Genomic DNA, 5,334 nt, shown 5'->3' on the forward strand with positions numbered 1-5,334 from the left:
TGATCGATTAATATGTTTCATAGCTGGCGATGGATTCCTCAATTGATCGTTCAGTTTTTTATTTTTCTCCTCCAATCTCAGCAGCCGTTCTTCAATAGAATCACTAGTATCTTGGCCCTCTTGTGTATCAGTGTCCATCGGTTCACTCTCAGCTACAAAAGAGCACATATACAATTAATGGCCAACTGGAAAATTGGTATGTACAATTGCTCAGTATTCTGTAGATAAATGTTGTAATCGGGAAAGATAATTTTATACTTAACGTTAAATATAACACAATTTTTTTACAATTTAATTTTGCAAAATATTTAGAATAATGTAAAAAGAAAATGGCAACAGGAAGAAGTCATCATAATCTGAACGTACAATTATAGTTCAAAGAGCTATACAAATATAGACAAGCACATGCCTGTCATTTATTAATCGTTTAAAATATGTCATTGATTGAACATGTCCTGCCATGATTTTGTAATAAATAAAACAATTCTTACATTGAGATTCATTTGAGGAGTCAATACGTTCATGAGTGGAGTAGGTGTGGTCGGACAAGTTTGGTAGATGTAGTCTCTCAGTTCTGGACGGTCCACGCTTCTTGGGGGAGTTGCGCAGCTTCACGGGTTTCCGGTAGCTAAATATTGTTGGAACTGCAGAGCACTTCAACCTCTTTTTGTCATCAGCTCGCCCCCCCTCAAACTGATTCACATCGAAATGTTCCTGCAATCATACAATGAGTGTCCTTGATGTATTTATTTATTGAAATTTTTATTCTAACACAACACAGTTTAATTTTAATGAGCTGTCATGTACTAGTACTTCCACAACAGAAAATCACATGGACAATCTTCCGGAAGATGGCCAGACAAATCGCTAGCTCTATCGACCACATGTATATTGATATCAAACAGGGATAACAGCTTTTGAAAGTTGAGCCAGTTTTAAATGTGGGTACACAAATACACCTGTTTTACTGCATTAATCACCTAGAAATATTGTATGTTTTGGGAACGATAGCTGTCACCAGGTTAAATATATAGGGATTGTCCAATGTGCCAAATCTTCCATCACTACAATTTGGCCATAAATCCCGGGGTGGGAAATATTTGAGCAAATATGCCACAAGACGCATGAGTACTGTACAAAGCAAACAATAACTCGGCAAATTTTGGACGTATGGCTGCACAACCCGCAAAAAAATTGAGCAGGTCCCCCCCTAAAATTGCTTTTATGATTGCCGATTAGGCTAAAGATTTTAAACCAAAAAAATAACTTGCCTCGGAATAAGTTTTGAATGGACGGACAGACAACTGAAAACAAAACGGACCATGGGTTTCCCACCCCTATAAAATCAAAATTAATTCCCTCTGAAAAAGTACAGTGACATTGCCCGCAGACTACCCAACCGCAGACCAGGCAATGTCACTGTACCGGGACATTTCATCAATCAATGACAATATGCGGTCCGCTAGGACTACCCAAAAAAAATTGAGCAGGGTTCTTCCCACGGAAATGCATTTTTGGTCAGCTCCTTGAAGATTATAAACAAACACAAATCACTTCCCTTTAAAAGGGTTTTCAACGGACAGACAACCAAAAAAAAACCGAGCAGATAGAATTGCTTTTGAACATCGATCATCAAGCGGCGTGGGCCTACCTGGCAGAGTCTTGAGGAGTCGATCGCTTTCCAGCTCTTTCGTCTGACTTTCGCTTCCCAAATTTGTCTTCTGACTTTATCACTTGGAAATCTATACATCTTATATTTCCCAGATTGGTTTGAACAACCAAAAGCAGAACAACCAGTCATTTTGTTTGGCAATAAACAACATTCCCGTACCAAGCTGACGTTCACGCACGGTGAAGTTAGACACAAAATGGCGCCACGAAATCACGTGACCAGAAATCTCGGGTCAGCGCATGGCGCAACTCTCTTTATACAGGGACTCTAGGAGTAGCCAAAGGCCTGCCGATCGTGTTACCGATGAGGGTTTATCGCGTAAGCACGGGCTGTGCCTTGTCCCGCCAGAGGGAGTTGAAATGGATGACATTTTGCTCGCGATTGGGGATTTGATCGACGTGAGCAATATTCGTGCCGCATCCAGTATGAATCACAAAATTGTGTTTTTTGTTTCGCAAATAAGTCTGGCTGATATTGTTGTACAGAATGGTTTGACCTTGGGAAACGATCTGTTTGTTCCTGTGTCGTCGATGGACACGCCGGCAGTTAAAGTCATTTTGAGCAATGTTCCGCCTTTTCTAGGAAATGAGGAAATCCTACACAAGCTAGGTGAGTTTGGCACTGTCGTCTCTCGAATCATTAGGGTTCCTCTACGTACGAGAAACGGCAGGTTGAAGCACGTACAATCGTTTAGACGTTTTTGTTTTGTTGTTTTAAAAGACGCAGCGAAGCAGTTGAGCACCTCCCACACCTTTAAAGTAGGCGAACATGAATATAGAATCTTCATGGCGACCGAGACCTTGATCTGCTATGGATGTGGAGCACACGGACACACTAAGCAGTATTGTCCAGACGCCAAGAAGACGTACGCTACAGCAGCTGGGTCGGCCCCCCTGTGACTGATGCAGTGCCCCCCCCGTTCATGAGCCTGGTGGAGTACAGACATCCACACCAGAAGACCAGGGTGTGGCAAGTGGTGGCGGTGTTGCTGAGGTTAGTGCAGCAGGGGAGCACCCAATCGATGTGGACAAGAGGCTGCAACCTCAAGATAATATGGTTTTTGAGGAGGTATTGATAAAAGGCACCGAGGCTAAGAGGACCCTAAAACGTACCTTTTTGAGCACCGAGGTGGAAGACAAAGGTAGCAAAGTGATACTCGTACAAACAAACAGTATCTCAGACTATCCTGATGATTCTCGGCAAGCTGGGCAGGGTGGTGACGAAACAGAGGAGAGTAGGACTTCACCCCTTGCTCTTGTTGAAGAAAATCAATGCACCTGTATTGGTTGTGATGATGGCACCATTGTCCCTTGTGACAACGAGCAGTCCCAGGGCCTGAGTGACAACGGTTGTTGCTCACATCCGGTTGAAACGACCAAGGATGATGGTCCAAGCAGACCTATAATAGGCAGCAGTGGTGGCACAGATGTGCCCCTGGTGATGCAACAAGAAGACTGCAGTGGTGATGACACAGAAGGTGTGCCAGCTCCTGACACACAACAAAGGAGTTTCAACGTTGATGTGGTTAGGGAGCTGGATGAGGAAGCTCAAAGCCTTGTGTCTGTGAATGATCATCAGGGAGAATAACAGATGGAAGCAACAAAGGAAAACGTCATCAGTTTCCTAAACGAGACGTTTAGGCAACGCTATGTTGTGATCAAAGACCATTTTCCCGATGTGAAAACTTTAATCAGGGCTGCAAGACCCCTCCTGCAAAGAAATGACCCAATGGAAATCTCGGAGGCCCAATTTCAGCGTCAAAGACCATTTTCCCGATGTGAAAACTTTCATCAGGGCTGCAAGACCCCTCCTGCAAAGAAATGACCCAATGGAAATCTCGGAGGCCCAATTTCAGTGTCTTCGGAAAGCGGTCACAAAGGCGAATAAGGAATTGCAGGCGGAGGGTGAGTTACCTTTGTAAATGGCTTTGTGAGAGACATGTATCGCATCCCTGAATATCAATGGGGGTTGTACCCCCTTACGAAAAATTCAGACAATTCAGGCGATGGAGAGGGTGAAAGCCGACATCATCCTGATACAGGAGACTCATGCTACGAACACCCTGGCTGCTGAATGGGGAAAACTTTATCGAGGGCAGTGGTGGCTGAGTGGTTTTACCACACCCAAAGCTGGTGTTGCCATCGCCTTGAGTGATAGAATCCCTGCTCGGAAGATTGTCTTTAAGGAAATTTATAAGGGACATCTGATAGCGGTGGATTTCTATTGCAACACGCAAAGGATCATCATTGTAAACGTATATGCACCGAGTGAGCCCATGGAAAGAAGAGTGTTCTTTTCCACTCTGCATGACTTTGTAAAGGGACTGGATACAACCGCTTTCATCTGTATTGCTGGTGATTTCAATTGCACTATCAATCCTTCCGTAGACAGGACCGGTCATGAACCCCATCCGGCTTATACGAGGATTTTGGAGAACATCATCAAAAATCAGCATTTGAAAGATGTTTGGAGGTTGCAACACCCAACTTCACGGTGCTATACGTGGTGCAGATGCCATGATGGGAGGATATCAATGGCAAGGCTAGACAGATTCTACGTGAAAAAGCCAATGCTAAATGTGATGGCCACAACCCAGATACTCCCAACTGGTTTCACAGACCATTACCTGGTTTCAATGGGTTTTAATTTGCCTCTGGCCTCAGGTGGTAGTGCGTATTGGTCACTTAATACCCACCTGCTGAATGATATGAGATTCAAAGAGGCTTTTCGAGCCGTGTGGGAAAGAATTCGGTCCTCCAAATTTGAGCATGCTAACCTTCGACTGTGGTGGGACCTCGCAAAGGGTCAGGTCAAATCGTTCTGTCAACAATATAGTCTTTATGCCACTAAATTGAAAAATCTCTCGATTGATTCATTAAAGGCTGAAATTGCAGCCCTGGAGGAAAACATTAATACGGCTGGGAAAGACACTACAGGTGACCGGCTGCTATGGACTAAAAAGGTAATGTTGACTGAACTGGTATGGCAGCGAGCAATGGGCACCCTGATACGCATGAGAATGAGTTATTTAACGTTGGATATGCCAAATAAGGCCTTGTTTGGTTTGGAGAACTCTGTCAAAAAATCACAACAGATTCACCGGCTACGTGCTGCTAATGGGTCAATAGTGACCTCCCAACAGGAGATTAAGTCTGTTTTGAAGGGTTTTTATACAAACCTGTACTCCCCCAGAGCATAAGTAATGAGACCTTGCAGGAGCTGACGACTGGGCTTCCAAGACTTGAGGAAGACCAGCAACGCACATTGAACATGTCAGTTTCGGCTGCTGAACTTGAAACTGCTATGCGGAGTTTGAAGGATGGTAAAGCCTCTGGGATTAATGGTTTGCCCGGAGAGTTCTATAAGACTTTTTGGAAACTTGTGGGACCTGACCTGCTTGAGGTATTTGATGAATGCCTTCATGTTGGAGAGCTTCCCCTGTCCTGCAGAAGAGCAGTCATTTACCTGTTGCCAAAGGCTGGGGACACTCAACTAGTTGAGAACTGGCGGCCTGTCTCATTGCTGTGTGCGGATTACAAGCTTTTGTCGAAGGTTTTAGCAAACCGTTTGGGAACTGTGATCAGCTCTATTGTGCACCCTGACCAGACCTACTGTGTACCAGGAAGGTCAATTTATGACAATATTTTTCTGATAAGGGATAT

Source organism: Myxine glutinosa, chromosome 8, assembly GCF_964187855.1.
Source record: "Myxine glutinosa chromosome 8, kmMyxGlut1.1, whole genome shotgun sequence".
NCBI lineage: Eukaryota > Metazoa > Chordata > Myxini > Myxiniformes > Myxinidae > Myxine > Myxine glutinosa.